The 18,601-nt window shown below is 36.1% G+C and overlaps 1 long non-coding RNA gene across 3 annotated transcripts in view; it reads left to right on the top strand.

Moving 5' to 3' along the window:
- The window catches only part of LOC115832335, a 208,306-nt gene that overhangs the window by 67,274 nt on the left and 122,431 nt on the right, over window positions 1-18,601 (top strand). For all 3 annotated transcript variants that reach the window (XR_004027780.1, XR_004027782.1, XR_004027781.1), the window contains exon 7: window positions 17,062-17,223. This is a non-coding gene — a long non-coding RNA (uncharacterized LOC115832335). The remainder of the gene's footprint in view (window positions 1-17,061; window positions 17,224-18,601) is intronic.

Genomic DNA, 18,601 nt, shown 5'->3' with positions numbered 1-18,601 from the left:
TAGCATCTCAATTGTACTTTATATTGCACTTTTCTACCATATGCTGTGTATTCCTTTTGCTTTTTTCTATATTTAACTTTTTTTCTCTGAGAGTTTAGAAACTGAGTTTAGCCAGTATCTAACTTAACAGTTTACTTACTCTTATTGTCCGCTTGTAAGTTCAATTTTCCTGCAACAGCTTTTTGCATAAGGGGAAAGAGCAAGTAAGTCCCTCCCCCCCAGGAACTATGTGGAGACAACTAACCCTAAAAGGGTTAAATATGGTACTTTCTGTTTTTCACTTGGTATACTTATTAGAGACCTTTATGCTTGTTCACTAATTCTCTGTCCCTGCCAAGTCTTCAAGCAGCACACCTTGCCTGCTCAAATGTCCATGGGGGTTGTAGTGGTTCCTGTAGCTAGGATTCCAGAAGTCTGTGGTGAGAATGAGCCACTTCATTTTTATTTAACTCACCTCTTCCCCAGTAGCCCATCAGGGCCAGGAACTGGTGCTCTGCAATCCCATTCAGGATTCCAATCTTCCCCCTTTAGCCTAGAGTCTGCATCCTCCCTCAGTCCCCCAATGCTGTCCACTTTTAATGCCTTCCTTCCAAAGATCTGCGTGGAGTGTTCCAGTCTTCTTGATGGTCTAGTCTCTCAGTGGGAGAAGTTCTTCCTGACTGTACCTAGTTGGCCATCTTTACCATGGCTCAAACACTCTTGATTAATTTTCAGAAAATGTCCTCTTTCAACTTCAGATTCTATTACTTCAGGAAATGCTGGTTGAATTATATTACCAAATATTTGTTTTCTCCAATTGTTCTTTTTCTTTGGAAACTCCAAGTATGCCTATATTGGCTATCTTTTCCCTGCTCTTCTATCAGTTTCTTACCAGTAGTTTTTAATCTGTATTTTTGTTTCAGTTTACTAATTTAGTATTTCCATCCTTTATGTTCCCTATATTGCTATTTACCAGGTCTATATATCCTGTGTTCTTTAAAAATTTATCTTTATTTTTGTGAATGATTTATTTTTCTAAGAAACACAATTTTGCCTATTTCTCACTTAACAGTTTACTTACTGGTATTATCTGCTTCTAAGTTCAATTTTCCTGTACCAGCTTCTTTTTGCATACGGGGAGAAGGCAAGTAAATCTCTCCCAGAAACTTTGTGGAGGCTACTATTCTCTTTAAATATGGTTCATCTAGACAGCCAAGCTTGACTTTCTGAACCCAATTATGTTCCAGGGAGCTTCCAGTGCTCTCTAGTTCCTCCACTGACTGCTGTCACCAAAATTCCTGGCCCCTGCCTTGTAAGATCTTTCTCTCTCTCTCTCTCTCTCTTTATTTATTTATTTATTTATTTATTTATTTATTTATTTATTTATTTATTGAGACAGGGTATCACTCTGTGATATGGGTGTCTCCACCCAAATCTTATGTTTAATTGTAATCCCCAATGTTGGAGGTGGGGTCTGATAGGAGGTGATTGGATAATGGGGGTGGATCTTCTATGAATGGTGGACCACCATCCCTTTGGTGCTGTTCTAGTGATAGAGTTCTCATGATATCTTGTCGTTTAAAAGTGTGTGCCACCTCCCCACTCCCTCCCTTCCCCCTGCTTCAGCCATGTGAAATGCTCATTCCCCCTTTGCCTTCTGCCATGATTGAAAGCTTCCTTAGGTCTCTCCAGTCATGTTTCCTGCACAGCTTGTGGAACTATGAGCCAATTACACCTCATTTCTTTGTAAATTATTCAGTCTCGGGTATGTCTTTATAGCAATGCAAGAGCAGACTAATACACTCTGTCACCCAGGCTGGACTACAATGGTGCAATCACTGTTCACTGCAGCCTTAACCTCCCAGGGCTCAAGTGGTCCTCCCACCTCAGGCTCCTGAGTAGCTGAGACTACAGGTGCATGCCAACACACGTGATTAATTTTGCATTTTTTGTAGACATGTGGTTTTGCCATGTTGCCCAGGCTGGTCTTGAACTCTGGGCTCAAGCAATCCTCCCACCGCAGCCTCTCAAAAAGTGTAGGGATTATAGGCATGAGTCACCACAGCTGGCCCCTCTCTCTTTTAGAAGACATTTATTCCTCATACTTCATGGGATCTGTTGCCTTTGTGTTACTGGGCTAATTTTATACCTTCTTTCTACACCTTCATATGTGCTTAGATGCTGTGCAAATGCCACACAAGGCTCAAACCCATGTTTCCTTTTGATTTCAGACATCTACTATTCAATGCCTCATTGTCTTTCCCCATTCTATTCTGTCACTGTCATTACCACTTCTTAATAATTCCAAAGTTCTCTATTGTAGCTGCTGGCAGAGAGAATTTTAGGATTTCCTTTAGGCATGTAGTAGGTGCAAGTGTGTTTTTTTCTTGAGAAAGAAGTATTTCTTTTGTGTGTGAATGTGTGATTGTTGTTAACTGTTGTTTTATGTGCACATATCAATATATTGAATAGGAAATCGAACCTCTAACCTGCTATGTTGCTCATACCACTGACAACTTTTTAAAATTTTGTCGATTTTTATATCACAGATTGTTGGGGAAAGCTGGGGAAAATGGTGTGAATCATCTGAAAGTTTTGATTAGGTTTATACTTTATAAGATACTTTCTCTCTTCATCTATTGGGTCCTTTCCCCTGGGTGCCATATTTGCCCCCAGGTATTTGATGCCCCATTTTTATGTGTGTAAGTAGGAGTTTTCATTGCTCTCATAGTTTTTCTCAGTAGAAATTTTTTTATCTAGGCTCAACAGACTTGAGTTAGTGGCTACAGAGTTGCTTTCTGCTCAACCTTTTTTTCTCCTGTCCATCACATTTCCATCCACATTTCTAATTTATACAACTAGGTATCAAAAAGCTAAGAAGCATATATCCCACTTTATTCTTCCTTCCTAGCTATAATGCAGTATAAAAAGAGAAATCTTTGGGAATCACTCAACTTTCTTCTGCAGCAAGCCTGAACATCTAGAACTTATATTTTCAAAAAGATTTTGTTGTTTGAATGGATTAGGGACATGCCGATTTCTTTTAGACAATTTTGCCCTGTACATGAGATCTGTAATGCATTTATATGTCGAGTTTTGTTCTTTTCCAATGGTTGGTATCAAAATATTTTCTATGTGACACTTATTCACATATTAACTCTCTCTGTCTTCCTAATTGATTTCAGTGAGAAGCATGGGGTAAAAACATGAGTATCTAGCTATTTTAATCTTCTAATCCATTTAATCTATACTCAATGCATAAGTACTAATTATGGACTATGAAAAATTACTACATTAAAGATTCTTGTTACATTTTCAGAATCATAATTTTAAAAGAGTTTGTAATAGCCTAAATATGTATGTTGGTTAAAATGTTGTAGTACTTAATACAAAAACAAAAGAAAGGTTTGTGAAACTGCTTTATTTTATATATAGTTTTTACTCGTTAGTACATTTCTTGAAATCCTAGTAAATTTACTTATTATCTGATGATGGGTTATAAGCATTCACCATTTTGTAGGGAAAATAAAAAGACGAAAAGAACTGGGATAGTAGAAAAAGAAGAAAGAAAATAAAAAGGACAGAAAAGAAAAGCTACAAAAAGCAGATATGATAGGCAACAGAGAAACCGAACTGAGAAGGACTGTCAAAAGTTTATCACAGCATACATCATATTCTCCTTCTCTGTGCCAGTCATGCAGACTCTTTTTATTCTTTTGAATGTGTCATATTTTTCAGTCAGAGGGCCCTTGTCTACATTGTTTTCTCTGCCCAAAACATTTTTATCATTCTTTTAATCTTACTCTTCAAAGCTCAACTCAGTATCACATCCTTAAGGAAAATTCTTTGGGGAGTTCTCCTGTTTTATGTGCTAATCTTTTCTTAGACCATTATTTCATAGCAATTATAATGCTTGGTTGTTTTTATTTGTGTAATTGGTTGACTGTCAATCACACTAGACTCTAAAATCCATGAATAAATGAGCCATGTTTTATTTTTCACGGCATTATATTCTCAATATCTTACTTAGCATATTGTACAGTCAATAAAAAGACGGAATTAATAAGAAAAAGGATCCATAAATTGATGCCAATGTCTATATCTGATATAATCTCAATAATTTTTCAAGGCTTCTTCTGAAGTGTTGGCTATAAAGATAAATAAATGTTTAAATTTGGAAATATTTTTTCTCACATTTGTGGCAGGCATCAAGGAATGGCCTAGAAGAAATTACTCTAGTTAACTCCTATAAGATTTCTCTAATAAATATTCACAAGTTTCTGAGACTTAGATAACCTGAGAATGCTTGGGGAAGGGAGAAAGTATAACAATTTGAATTACAAAGTGGTTTAGATCATTGGGAAATTGATGGCCCAGTGGGTACATGCAGAAGAGAACTTGAGGACCTCAGTAAGAGGCTTATTTTTTATTTATTTGTGCCAAAGCATTTTACATTCAGGTTAAGTATTTAGCCCTGGGAGAAAAAGTAACCATTTTGAAGAATAGGGATTTAGGACACCTGGAAGGAAACTCATTCTATCAGAAGTGGAACATAATTTGTGATAAAGTATTATAGACCTAAGATCAGAAGGCACACTTTGTGAAAACAAATGGGTCTAAGAGACCTTTGCCAGGCATCTGTGGCACATCATGTCTTATTGTAATCTGAAGGTCCTTTCAGGGAACGTTCCACTTTGGGTTTTTCCTCTTTGCAAAAAATAGAAATTTTCAATGAGATAAATAAATGGTGAGTGCTTTTTCTCCTCATTAGCTATTTTAGTCTGTTTGAGTTGCTATAACAAAATACTATAGACTACGTAGCTTTAAAAAAAAAAAAAAATTTAGGCCGGGCGCGGTGGCTCACGCCTGTAATCCCAGCACTTCGGAATGCCAAGGCGGGCAGATCACGAGGTCAGGAGATCGAGACCATCTTGGCTAACATGGTGAAACCCTGTCTCTACTAAAAATGCAAAAAACTAGCCGGGTATGATGGCGGGCGCCTGTAGTCCCAGCTACTGGAGAGGCTGAGGCAGGAGAATGGCGTGAATCTGGGAGGCGGAGCTTGCAGTGAGCCAAGATCCTGCCGCTGCACTCCAGCCTGGGAGACAGAGCGAGACTCCATTTAAAAAAAAAAAAAAAATTATTCCTCACAGTTCTGGAAGATTTGAAATCAAAGATAAAGGCACCAATAGATTTGATATCCGGTGAGGGCCTGCTTTCTCATAAATCACCCTCTTTTACTGCCTCCTCACATGGCAGAGGGACCATGTCCCACTTGGATGTCTTTTATAAAGGCACTAATCCCCTTCGGGAGACGAATGTCCCCATGACCTAATCACTTTATAAGGGCTCCACCTTCTTATATATAACTTTGGAGCTAAGACTTTCAACACACGAATTTTAAGGGGACATAAACTCCTTATGCACCATAGCACGAAATTTGAATTCTAATTGAGATCAGAAGCAAAATTTTACAGAGGAGACAGAGCTATTCATCCAGTAGGTAGTGTTTTGATATCTAGAATAAGATGAAAGTTTAAACTTTTCTAAGCATGCTCAAGTTATTATCTTTAGCATGAAAGGAAAAGGAGCTAATTCAACGGTCATCTGGTTGCTCTGACTTCTATTCACATGGCTGTTAATGAGCATGTGCCTTGATTATGACCACTAGATAATAAAACTCATTACAAGAGGGATTGTTTAGCAATGGAAAGTGCACAGCCTTTAAATTCGTAAGATATGGTTAAGTCTGGACTTTACCATTTGTTAGTTGAGCGGCCTTTAGAAAATCATTTAGCCACCCAAACCTTCATTTCATCTATAAAATAGAACTCTAAATGTTTATCTACTAATAGACTGTCCATATGATAAAAAGGTACTCTATAAACATTATAAATTATAAGCTCTAAGATTACAGTATAAATATACAGCAGTAAAAATGTTAGTTAATGCTTCAATAAAGTACTCCATTAGCTTGATAATAAAAGTGGACAAAAATTAGCAACTATTTCTTGCTTTGTACATGTACTAGTTACATACAGGCTCTCTTTATATAAGGATTTTAGTAATATAGGACTGTGAATGTCAATTATGTAATAGTAACCCTATATTTCTGCTGCTTTCTGCATTTGCACATCCTGAACACTAGTAACTTAGTATCAAATAATTCAGACTTAAAAGGCCATAAGGCCAATTCACAATTAAAGTTAATGTGATGCTTGCCCATTCACCTTCCTCCCTTCTTCCCTCTCTCCCTTCTTCCCTTCTTCCCTTCCTTCCTTCTTTCCTCCCTTCCTCCCTTCCTCCCTTCTTCTCTTTCTTGCTTTCACCTCCTCTCTCTTTCATTTTCACCTCCTCTCTCTTTCATTTTCATAATCTGCTCACTAGCTACTGGTATATATAAAAACATTGCACAGCTTTCAGTAGAGGAAAAGAGTGAATATTTTTTGCTTTCAAGTACTGGTATTATATATGGATGGTCTATAAATGGAAATATGAATACTTAAAGGTACATACCTATAAGTATGAAAAAGGGAAAGTTGATTAATTCTACGATTTATTTTATAACACTGTCATTTGTGTCAATATTGCCTATTTATACATTTATTTTTTATTAGGTAATATTATCTGTTCCTTTTTTCTTAAATACAGGAATTAGAAACTAAACAGTGTAGGATAATCTATATAATAACAGTCTAATTTTCCTATATTCTATAATTATGATTATTTCTCATCTTTAAATATATTCCTTCTTATATTATCCTAGTGAATAAGAGCTTATTTAATAGCAAAATGTAGATAAGATCTTATATAGCTTTCAGCTACATAATTTGAGGCTGGGCATCATGACCTATGCCTGAAATCCCAGCACTTTGGAGACTGAGACGGGAGGATCACTTGAGCCCAGGAGTTCGAGACCAGACTGGGCAACATAGTGAGGCCTCATCTCTTATTTTTTTAAGAAAAATAGAAAATAATAATTTAAATATGTTGAACAATTTCAAAATATTTATTACAGCAAATGTTCAATGTAAAGAGGTAAAAGTACAATATTGTTGAAAATTTGGGGGAAAAAGCAACCATCCATTTCTCTAAACTAATTTAGCATGTATTTTGAAAAATTATGAATTGGTATTCTTATTACTAGATCTGATTTCTATCATACAAACTATATATAGCATCTCCTGTGATTGTTTGCTTCAGAAAATGGTATCTGAGTGGTAATTTATACAACATTATGGTATAAAAGCACTGGGCTAAAAATAAGAAAATGTACGGTCTAGTCCTAGTTCAGGCAGTTTTTAGCTTAACTAAACTTGAACACGTCAATTACCTTTTTATATTTCACCTATCCTAGATAGAAAAGATGAAAAATAAGAACTAAATTACAGCGACTTCTAGAAATTACATTATGTGGATATGTGAAATATTTTTAAAGAATAAAGCAATGTAAGATTTTTTTTCACCCAGTTGCTCTTTTCTTTGTTCATGTTACCATTTTAGCCAGCAATACTTTCTCGATTCTCATTAAGAATAAAATATAAAGACTATCTGTGATATTGTCTTAAAGAACTGTGACTCCTACTGAATATGCACTAACAGTTAGCATTTAATCTCAAGTCTCACCTCCAAAATTTATTTTAAGCACTATGGGACCTAATATGTGTGCTCAACTATTATTCCTTTCTGATAACACCAAAATATAAGGGTCATGAGACACATCTATTTTGATCATCACTGTTTGTACCCAGCCTAGTGTTGGTAGATGGTTAAAAATGTTATTGATTTTATGATGTGTGATTGAAACACAATTTAATTGATTGAAATTCAAAGTGTGGTATTGCAGAGGGAAAAAAATCTTTCTTAGTGATATGAATTACCAACTTTTCAAATCTGGCTGGACCCTTTCATTTTTGAACAGCATTGCCAGCAGCTTCACATCTATCGGGAATTAGGGCCAAAAAGGTCCCACTGGTCTCAACGTATGTTGCTTTTAACTCTGCTTCAATGTTTCGGAATCCTTGACTATGTCAAGAAGGAGATGGCGTGCACTTGGTCTCCTCACTAACCCCATCTGTTACCACCATAAAACAGTGCAGTGTCCATGTTAAGTACTGGGACATAGCGCTACAGACAAATTTGTAGGTCAAAAGGCAGTTTCTGAGCCTGTTTTTTTCACTTGAATAATCATCATAATTTTTGTTCCTGGACTACATATGATTATTCCCCTAAAGAGTTTGTTTCCTGGTTGCCATCTTACTTTCTTCATGTGACTCAGTTATAGGTGGATATCAAACTTATGGTTCCTAACTAATTTTCTTATTTGCCTTTAAGTGGACACAAAGTGCTTATGGTTTTTGAGCATTTATAGTGTTTTGTTTCATTTCATTTTTTAATACTTTTTCTAATCAAGATATGTCAGAAGACAGAGTATAAATCTAAAGATACGACATTTCTCTTTAAATGTTAAATAAATAAAGAAAGAAAATAAATTTCAAGCATTTAATATGATTTTCTCCCTAGGCATGTGACTTTCTTTCTTCCTGCATCCCACTTTTTTTCTGAAATTAAATCCTAAATGTAAAATGATATAAAACTTGTAGCATACACTTTACACCAAAAACTATCTTTGAGATGCCCCAGAGATCACAAATATGTATGCTTTCATCTTACCAAAAAGGAGATGCTGAAAATAATTAAGTTTATTTGATATGTTATTATTGAAGAGTTGCATAGGAAGAAATATCACATCAGAAGACATGGTTAACATCCTTTAGGTTAAATTTCTATGGGTAACATGTTACTAACATAAATATTTTAGCAACTGTGCTATATGAATAGTGCCTAAAGATTTGTCAATACTCTAGCTGTCCAGGATATGTTTCTATTTATAGGACTCCCAATGGATGTATTTACCTGATATCAGACATCAATAGTATAATATTATTGGTCATTTTAGCTGTTTATTTTAATGTTAACGTGGATGCTACTTTACTTCTTTAATTTGAATTTTGCATCTTCTTGGTCAGTGTTCTGCAATTCTCCAATTTATGTCACTTACCTGTTTAGGTTTATTAATAAACAGATATTTAGGACTTACCCTAGACTTATTGAATCTTGTTAACTGATATCCTTGATATATTCTCGGTATATTCTAACAATATGTATGGTATGTTCATGGCATATTATGTCTTGGGAATATTATATCTGAAAATTTTTTGTTCATTTTTTATAAATTAGATGTAATGTATACTTTTCTTTAAAAATACAGTTATCATTATTTTTATAGATATATAAAAAATAGCCAGGCGCGGTGGTTCACTCCTGTAATCCCAGCACTTTGGGAGGCCGAGGCGGGCGGATCACGAGGTTAGGAGATCGAGACCATCCTGGCTAACACGGTGAAACCCCGTCTCTACTAAAAATGCAAAAAAAAATTAGCCGGGCGTGGTGGCGGGCGCCTGTAGTCCCAGCTACTCCGGAGGCTGAGGCAGGAGAATGGCGTGAACCTGGGAGGCAGAGCTTGCAGTGAGCCGCGATCGCGCCACTGCATTCCAGCCTGGGCGACAGAGTGAGACTCCGTCTCAAAAAAAAAAAAAAAGTAGATATATAAAAAAATACAGATTTTTTAAATAAAATACTTTGGAATTGATTTTAATATCTTTTTGCATGCAATAGGAACAGTCAGATTTTGTTTAAGTTCCACTAGTCTTCGTATGAACTCTTACCAGTTCTTTAACTTTTGAAAATTATCAAGTATAAGTTAACAACATCCATTTTAAGTCTTTTGTAATCTACCAGTAGCTTTTGTTTTACACTGTTTCCCTGAAAGCAATTGCCATCAGCTACCGGCTATGGTACTTTGTCTTAAACAAAGAAGGACTATCTCAGAGTTCAGTGGAAAAGGACTATGTCAGGTATTTTTAGGTACCAGCTTCTGATGGTATCACTTAAATAAATTTGAAACTCTACGTTCAAACTGAGTCACAAATTCCAGAATTCTAGTTGAGAAGGAGATGGGTTCCTGAGACCACTAAATTCAAAATAGAGCAAAAAAGAATTAATTACATGAAATGAATGAGTTGATGAGTGATGACTTTGGTTTTTATTTGGAGTATTGCTGGGGTTTTAATGTTCTCTTTTTTGTACATATAGGGAATACATTTTTCCTCTTGAGATATCTATAACTCATAACAGTCTAATAGACCATGCTTTTGTAAAGAGAAATAAAATATCTTATTTTCTCTGCTTGGCTTCTCCAGGTTTTGAAAGCCCTCATTTTCTTATTCTCATAGCCTTGTAATTATGTGCACAGGTTCAATAGAAATCTATATTCCTTGTTACCAAGGCATAATTGGAAACTTCAGTTTTTCCTAAATTTGACTTTATGAAGCCCATGCTTATAAAATCCTCTTGGAAAAACTAACCCAGTTCTTGGGTTATAGGGTTCAGAGTTGTGTTAGGCAGAATAATGCCTTCTGTGCCCAAAGATGTTTACCTTCTAACCCCTAGAACCTGTGAATATGTTACCTCACATGACAAAAGATATCTTGTAGATACGCTTAAGGTTAAAGACCTTGAGATGGGGAGATTATTCTGGATTATCTAGGTAGGCCTCATCTGATCACATGAGTCCTCCAAAATGAAAAATCTTTCCATGGTGTGTCTAGAGACAGAACAGGGAGAGAGAGAATAGGGCAGACTTAAAGCATGAGAAGATGGAGCCTGCTGTTGCTGGCTTTGAAGTTAGAGGATTCTCATCCTTTTAGATGAGATAATCAGCTAATGGGGCAAGCCAGATGTCTAGAGTAGTGGTTCTCACAGATTAGCATTTTTCAGAGACAAATGGAGGAATTGCTTATTTTTATTTTATTTTATTTATTCACTCTGTCACCCAGCCTGGAAGTGCTGAGGCCTGAGCACAGCTCCTTGCAGCCTCAGCCCCAGTGAGGCTCAAGAGATCCTCCCACCTCAGCCTCCCAAGTAGCTGGGACTACAGATGTGTGTCACCATGTATTTTTTGTAGATTTGAGGTTTTACCTTGTTGCCCATGTTGGTCTCAAACACCTGGGCTTGGGCAATCTGCCCGCCTTGGCCTTCCAAAGTGCTGGGATTACAGGCATGGAGGGCTTGCTTATTAAAACACATACCAGAATTTTTAACCCAGTAAGTTTCAGTGGGGCTAGAGCATTTACTTTTCTAATGAGTTCCCAGGTTATGCTGATACCTCTAGTGCAGTACCTTACTGAAGTACTAAAGAATGGTACACTGGAGTCAGCATCCTGACTGAGATTATATTCAGATAACCTATTATAATATCTACTAAGGCATTTTTGACTCCCACATAGCATACTTGCCTGCAGCACTTTTCACAGATATGAAAGAATTGTCGAGGGCTATAGGCTTTATTGAGATGACTTATAAAATGTCACAACCATATATTTTAAAAATGTCAAGGTAGTTATGTGTACTTAACTTTATTAAAAGGGAGTTTTCTGTTTAAAATTGATTTTGTAATTGAAGTTTATAGTACTTTATTTTTCTTTGTATTTGTGTCATAAAAGTAAACACTTTAATATCTTTTGATTTTTTTTACATTGAAAGCAAAATGTAGAAGTGCAGTGTTCATCATAAGGCACCAATGATGAGTAGAATTTTATTTCACTGTACTCAGAAAATTTAGCTTCGAGATATTAGAATATCTGTGTAAATCAATCAACTGAAGTGAACATCAGGTACGAAATTAGGATTATACACTTTAAAATTTATTCCACAAATAGAGGTTTACTGTCTCTCAAAAGTAGATAATTGTTCTATGAAGTAGAATTAAACGTAGTTTAAAATTTAGAGTGGATCCAGCCATTTACTTCAGAAATAAAAAGACCTTGATTTATATGGAAAATCCTGTAACTTTCATTTTTGGTTCATTTTGAAACCACTTATAATTTATATTATAATAAGCCTTTATAATTGTTTCATTCAATATCCTATGAGAGATGATTAAAGAACATGAGGGTTTTTTCCATAATAGTTGCTTACTCTGATTTTTGAAGTAGCAGATTAACAATTTAATTTTTAATTTCCTTGTATATTAGCTGATGATTTTCAAATATTGTTACTTTTATAAGATAATGCCTTTTTCTAAAGCTTTAAATTTTACTTTACAATATCCAATTACAAGATTGTTGACTGCACACACACATATAAAAGAATCATCATTGTGGCAGCAGTGAAAGAAATTAGGGTTTTTTTTAAATCAATAAATGTAATTTTGACCAAATATTTATTTTTTTACAAAGTTATAATAACAATAGAGAATATACTATCTTCCTGAAATGCTTTTTAAAAATGCAATAGTAAATTTTTATTAATTCAAAAATATTAATTGTCTACCATATTCCAGAAATTGTGCTACTACTTAGGTTCAATTTGAAGACAAATAGTATTTGTGGCCATGAAATTTATAATTTGGAGAGGGGAAAATATAGAAACGACGAATGTACAAATAATAAGGACTTCTGGTTTCAGCTCTAACGTAAAAAGTTTGGAAGTTGTCACTTTTATCCTTGCGACAAGAAACAAGCTAAACAAACGGAATACCAATGCTTTTCTAAGGCCTATGAGAGAACTGAAATTCATGGCAAACTGCCACCCCATAATCTGGAGACTTGGACAAATCTAGTGAGTCACAGCTGAAATCTCCTTACTTGGGGGAGAAGCTGCTGGAGCCATAAACTTGTAGGAACACAAGTAATTTTGACAAACTTCTGGATGCTTAGTGTGGATTACTGTGAGAATGAGAATCTCCTGGAAGCCATAGTCTCCAGGGTGGGCCATACTTTTGTGTGACTTCTCCTACTGCACTAGATTTTTACACTGAAGAGCCAGGAAAGATCTCATCTTTTTTGTGTGTGTGTGTTTTTTTTTTTATTATTATTATACTTTAGGTTTTAGGGTACATGTGCACAATGTGCAGGTTTGTTACATATGTATCGATGTGCCGTGTTGGTTTGCTGCACCCATTAACTAGTCATTTAGCATTAGGTATATCTCCTAATGCTGTCCCTCCCCCGTCCCCCAACCCCACAACAGTCCCCGGAGTGTGATGTTCCCCTTCCTGTGTCCATGAGTTCTCATTGTTCAATTCCCACCTATGAGTGAGAACATGTGGTGTTTGGTTTTTTGTCCTTGCGATAGTTTACTGAGAATGATGTTTTCCAGTTTCATCCATGTCCCTACAAAGGGCATGAACTCATCATTTTTTATGGCTGCATAGTATTCCATGGTGTATATGTGCCACATTGTCTTAATCCAGTCTATTGTTGTTGGACATTTGGGTTGGTTCCAAGTCTTTGCTATTGTGAATAGTGCCGCAATAAACATACGTGTGCATGTGTCTTTATAGCAGCATGATTTTTAGTCCTTTGGGTATATACCCAGTAATGGGATGGCTGGGTCAAATGGTATTTCTAGTTCTAGATCCCTGAGGAATCACCACACTGACTTCCACAATGGTTGAACTAGTTCACAGTCCCACCAACAGTGTAAAAGTGTTCCTATTTCTCCACATCCTCTCCAGCATCTGTTGTTTCCTGACTTTTTAAATGATCGCCATTCTAACTGGTGTGAGATGGTATCTCTTTGTGGTTTTGATTTGCATTTCTCTGATGGCCAGTGATGATGAGCATTTTTTCGTGTGTTTTTTGGCTGCATAAGTGTCTTCTTTTGAGAAGTGTCTGTTCATGTCCTTCGCCCACTTTTTGATGGGGTTGTTTGTTTTTTTCTTGTAAATTTGTTTGAGTTCATTGTAGATTCTGGATATTAGCCCTTTGTCAGATGAGTAGGTTGCAAAAATTTTCTCCCATTCTGTAGGTTGCCTGTTCACTCTGATGGTAGTTTCTTTTGCTGTGCAGAAGCTCTTTAGTTTAATTAGATCCCATTTGTCAATTTTGGCTTTTGTTGCCATTGCTTTTGGTGTTTTAGACATGAAGTCCTAGATCTCATCTTAACTCTTATAGAGGTTGGGGAAGATTAACAATTGAGAAATGTGCCTGGAGCATTGTCCATAGCAAATACCTACTCTCCAGGGGAGAGGACCTTACCAGATTGTTATCTCACAGCGCATTTCTCCCACTCAGCCCCTTCTAGCCTTCCCATTGCCAAAAAGTAGAGGAAGTAACAAACATTTGAGGGGGGTCACAGACTAGATTTAAAGACCCACTAAAAAGCCGAAAGTGATTTATAAGGTTATAGAATACATCTCTTCCCACATACCTTGCTACCATACCAATGGAGCTCCAGTATTACAACATTGGATTTCAGCTGAAAAAGCTGCAAGACAGGCTGTTTCAGAGAAACACATAGGGAAGCCCAAAGCCAAGGAAGAAAACAAAAACAACGACAGTAGAGGAAGTTGAAATTATAACCACAGCAAACACATTAAACAAAGCCAAAGTCCCAGATTAACAGAAAACCTCATACTAAACATTTAGTTACTATACTTCATATTGCTCAAATATATCATGACTGACTTCAACAAAAAATTTACAAGGCATATTAAAGGCAAGAAAAAATGTTATCTGAAAATATAAAGCAAACATAAGAACTTAGTTTAGCTATGATGCAGATGTTGGAATTAGTAGACATGGACTTTAAAATAACTATAATTAATATGTTAAAGGCTCAAATGGGAAAAGTAGAAAACATTGAAGAACAATTATTATTTTATGTGGAGAAGTGAAAACTGTAAGAAAAGAAAAAGAAAATACTGGAACTCAAAAACAGTGTAGCAGAAATTTAAAAATGCCTTTAATGGACTCATTATTAGACTAAACATGAATGAGGAGTCAGTGAGCTTAAGAATAGGTCAACAGAAACTTCCCGAACTGAAAAGTAAAGAGAAAAAAAAAGAATGAAAACAAACACAAGCCAGAATGTCTTAGAACTGTGGAAAATGACAAAAGGTATAACATATAAAAAGGAGAATGAGACAACAGAGAAGAAATTTTGAAATAATAATGGCTGAGAATTTCCCAAAATTTATGACAGACACCAAAGCACAGTTCCATGAAGCTCAGAGTAAATTAAGCAGAATAAATACCAGAAATTCTGCACCTAGGTATAGCATATTCATAATACAGAAAACACAAGACAAACTTTTCAAAGAAGTCAGAGAGTACTGTTTGTAACACAAAGGATAAATACTCGAGGTAATAGATACCTCATTTACCCTGATGTGATTATTACACATTTTATGCCTGTATCAAAATACCCCATAAACATATGTACATATATATATATATGCATACTATGTATCCACAAAAATTAAAAATTAAAAATTTTTGAATAGATCTTATGTACAGATGAATAAGGGTAGGAATTACAGCAGATTTCTCATCAGAAACCATGAAAACATGAAGAAAGTGAAATAAAGTGTTGAAAGAAAATATTATGCCTATCTAGGATTCCATGTCCAGTGAAATTATTGTTCAGAAGGAAAGGTAAAATAAAGACTTTCTTAAATAAATCTATCATCAGTTGACTTTCTGTAGACAATAAAAGAAATTCCAGGGAGAAGAAAATTATATAGGTCCTTTTATGCAAGAGTGGAGATGTTTGGTGAATGAGTAGCAAAAATGGGAGTAGGGTGATCATTTTGATGGTATAGCCAGAGAAAGCACCCTAAAATAATTAGAATTAATCAGAGATATACTTGCAAACTATGCATCTATCAAAGACCTAATATCCAGAATCTATAAGAAACTTAAACAAATCAACAACAAAAAACAAATGACCCTATTAAAATGTGGGCAAAGGACATGAATAGATACTTCTCACAAGAAGACATACAAGTAGTCAACAAACATATGAAAAAAACGCTCATCATCACTAATCCTCAGAGAAATGCAGATCAAAACCGCAATGAGATACCATCTCATATGAGTCAGAATGGCTGTAGTTAGAAAGTCAAAAATAACAGATGTTGGCAGAGCTGCAGAGAAAATAGAATGCTTCTACACGGTTGGTAAGAAAGTAAATTAGTTCTGCCACCATGGAGAGCAGTTTGGAGTTCTCAAAGAACTAAGAGTTTAACTACTATTTAACCCAGCAATCCCATTACTGGGTGTATACCAAAAGGAAAATAAATCATTTTACCAAAAATACACAGGTACCCATGTGTTGATTTCAGTACTATTCACAATAGCAAAGACACAGAATCAACCCAGGTGTCCACCAGTGGTGGACTGGGTAAAGAAAATGTGGTACATATACACCATGGAATACTATGCAACCACAAAAAAAGGATAAAATCACGTCCTTTGCAGCAACATGGATGCAGCTGGAGGCCTTTATGCTAAGTGAACTAACACAGAAACAGAAAATCGGATATGGCATGCTTTTACTTACAAGTGGGAGCTAAACATTGAGTACATATGAACATGTGGAACATGGATACTGGGGAATACAAGAAGTGGGCACGAGGGAGGGGGGATGAAGGGTTGGAAAACTACCTATTGGGTACTATGCTCACTTCCTGGGTGATGGGTTTGATTGTACTCCAAAACTTAGCATCATGCAATATACCTCTGAAACAATCCTGCACATGTACCACTGCAATCTGAAACTTGAAAAGGAAAAAAAAACAATTAAAAAAATTAGCTGGTGTGAATGCAAGGGAGGAACTTAGGTATAGGAAACAGCATCTACTGAGTCTTGAGGGAAACAACAGAGCAATAGGCAGTGCAGGGACAACACGTATGTTGAGAAGTTTGTATTTTGAAAGGTTTTATGCAAGAGAGTGAAATGACTTGAGACTACCAAATCTGTATTTCTGTTTTTATTTGAAAATTCTTTCAGAAAAAAGAATCAAATTTTAAAACAAGAGCAAATGTAAATGTTAAGCAATTCAAGCATTTATAAAATTTATATAATTTTTAAAAGTCTCTGGAAGGATTTTGACTTGTGCTTAAATATAGCATAGGAACCAAGGCCCTTGGTTCCCTGGAGGTTTGAAAATTACTGGTGTGAGGCAGATTGATTAATAGGAGAAAAGGCATGTTAATTTATTTAATGTGTTTACAGGGGAAGAATCACAGAATGGTTACTTACCTCCACAAAGGAGTTCAGAAGCTTATATACCATCCTGGCTAACAGGTTATGGAAAGGGGAAGAAGAGGAATTCTGTTGGGGGGCAATAAGTGATTACTAGGAAGAATGAATGAATTGGGAAGCAGAGATTAATTGGTAAGTAATTCTTTGGGAATTTGAATGAATATGAGAGACAGGCATTATCTTGAGAAAGGATCTGTTAAGGTGTAGTTACATTCTTGGTCTTCTTTTCTGCAAAAGATAATGAGATAATAGAAAGGGGAAGAAAAAAATAGTTGTTTTTCTTGGTGAGTCTGTATTTCAGGCAGATAAAAGAACTTCAGAGAACAACTTTATTCTGTGCTTTGGGAAAGACTAGGGTGAGAGAACTTCAGAAGGACCTTGAGGCTTCTGTAGTTCCATATGTCAAAACACCCTATTTTTGGGTATCAGTTTCTGAGCTCCAATAACAGAAAACTGTGAGAGAACATCATTGTCATCCTAAACAAAGAGAAAAAAAAAATCCAGACAATGTAAAAAATCACATCATTAAGCCCCATCTCTACAAAAAACAAACAAACAAAAAATAGTTGGGTGTGGTGGCACGTGTCTATAGTCCCAGCTACGCAGGAGGCTGATGTGTGAGAAACCCTTGAGCCTGGAAGGTTGAGGCTGCAGTGAGCTGTGATCATGCCACTGCACTCCAGCCTGAGTGACAGAGTGAGATGAAGATTTTGTTTTTTTCTGTTTTTTTGTTGTTGTTTGTTTTTAAAAACCATCAGAGATCCGATGTCACTAGGTAATCTGAGTTTCATAGAATGGCAGGCCCCTCCAAAGAAAGACAAGACAAACATATTATTTCAACTTTGTTAGAACATGTGAAAAAGACTGGACTGTCGTAAAGACAGGTGAGAAAAATTCTTTTGATAATGGAAAAACCAAATTCTGTCAAAATATATTTAAAGAGGTTTATTACGAATCAATATGAGTGACTGAGGCTGGCTTACACAATCTCAAGACGTCCTTAGAAAGTTTGCCTGAGGGGTTTGTGTTAGAATTTGGTTTTATACATTTCAAAGAAATAGGAATTGCAGGTACAACCATAAATCAATACATGGAAAGTATACTTTGGTTTGGCCTGAAAAGGTGGGACAACTAAAAGTGGGGGCTTACAAGTCGTAAGTGGGTTTTAGGAATTCTTTAGTTGACAGTTGGTTGAGTGTTAAGCTACTGTCTAAAGACAAAATCAGTAGAAAGAAATGCCTGAGGCTGGGCCTGGTAGTTCATGCCTGTAATCCCAGCACTTTGGGAGGCCAGTGTGGGAGGACCATTTGAACCCAGGAGTTTCAGAGCAGCCTGGGCAACATAGGGAGACCTTATCTCTACAGAATATTTTAAAAATTAGTCATGGTGGTACATGCCTGTGGTACATGCCACTACTTGAGAGGCTGAAGTGGGAGGATTACTTGAGCCTGAGAGGTTGAAGCTGCAGTTAGCCATGGTTATGCTTCTGGACTCCAGCCTGGGCAACAGA

The sequence above is a fragment of the Nomascus leucogenys genome, chromosome 22a (genome assembly GCF_006542625.1).
Source record: "Nomascus leucogenys isolate Asia chromosome 22a, Asia_NLE_v1, whole genome shotgun sequence".
Taxonomy (NCBI): domain Eukaryota; kingdom Metazoa; phylum Chordata; class Mammalia; order Primates; family Hylobatidae; genus Nomascus; species Nomascus leucogenys.
Note: the sequence above shows the minus strand (reverse complement) of the source record. Positions and strands in the feature narration are given on the sequence as shown.